Genomic DNA, 1364 nt, shown 5'->3' on the forward strand with positions numbered 1-1364 from the left:
CCATGTTGTATTTCATGCGTTTGAAACATTGCATATACCTCAACTATTTTTGTACTTACAATATTGTATCCTTTTTCCAATCTGCGTTTTCCTACACAGTTTGCAACATTATCCCATACTCCGATTTTGAGCACTGTGACTCAAGAAAGACAAACTTTGCATGTGAAAACATTCAGATATATAATTTGTTCATAGATACCCACTCACACCATCCCAAGGGTGAGCGCAGGTAGCACACAGACCTAATATAAGCTAGCACGCACCAGGCCCGGACAGCCCATTGCCACCAGCACCTCCCGCAGCAACAGGTCAGAATAGCAGGGTTGCGCAGAACATACAACCCCCAAAACCCCTTGCCTGTATGTTATTATGCACACATTATGCTAGGTAGATTGCCTTAGACAACATATGCCAGGTAGAGTCTATTATACACATTACGCCAGGTAGAGTCTCTTATACACATTATACCAAGCAGAGCCCTTTATACACATTATGCCAGGCAGAGCCCATTACACACATTATGCCAGGTAGATTTCCTTAAACAACATATGCCAGGTAGAGGCTCTTATACACATTACGTCAGGTAGAGTCTCTTATACACATTATATCAAAGAAAACCCAACAAAAAAGAAAAGTTGGAAAGTAGACTCTTGTGTGGGAGCACTCTATTCAGAGGATTGGATATATATTAATCAATTCTGATAAGACATCATTTTATTAATTCATTATTAAAATATGAATGTAGGAGTAAGTTGTACGTAAGATAATGTAGCTACGCGAAAATATAACACTATATTGTGTGCAATTAATGTGGTTTTAAATACCACAATAGAAACCGGAAATCAAAAATTTGGGCTGTTGGTTTTACTGAGAAAACAGTAACACCTTTGTATAATATATGACCATCATTTATTCTACAGCAGTCCTATTCAGGATTAATTAGTCGTAGAGAATTAAATCATAGGGCATACAGAACCGAATGCCAATTGGTGTTATTAGGGATCACTCTAGATCGGGCAGAAGAATATTTTGCAGTACCAGGGTGTTCCAGGGTGGTCTCCCATCCGAGTACTGACCCGGCCCTCCACTGCTTGGCTTCCAAGATCAGACGAGATCGGGCATCTCCAGCGGGGTATGTCCACAATTTCTTAATCTGCCCGTTCAGTCAATCCCAATACCTGTATCGCCAGAGTTGTATAACAGAGGTGAACTGAATCAGTCGTATGTTCAGTATCTGAAATTATCTTGTGCCCATGAAAATAAATTTGTAGCAATATTGATCACCATGCAATAATACACAGGGGCATCCACTGTGCATTTAAACAAGGTTATATTAGCGACAGTTATCATATGCAAAGATTCTA

The 1364-nt window shown here is 39.7% G+C and overlaps 1 pseudogene; it reads right to left on the reverse strand.

Moving 5' to 3' along the window:
* Nucleotides 1-1026: 1026 nt before the first annotated feature.
* On the reverse strand, nt 1027-1146 carry LOC134968410 (5S ribosomal RNA; annotated as a pseudogene).
* Nucleotides 1147-1364: the final 218 nt, after the last annotated feature.

Source organism: Pseudophryne corroboree, chromosome 10 (genome assembly GCF_028390025.1).
Source record: "Pseudophryne corroboree isolate aPseCor3 chromosome 10, aPseCor3.hap2, whole genome shotgun sequence".
NCBI classification, from domain to species: Eukaryota; Metazoa; Chordata; class Amphibia; order Anura; family Myobatrachidae; genus Pseudophryne; species Pseudophryne corroboree.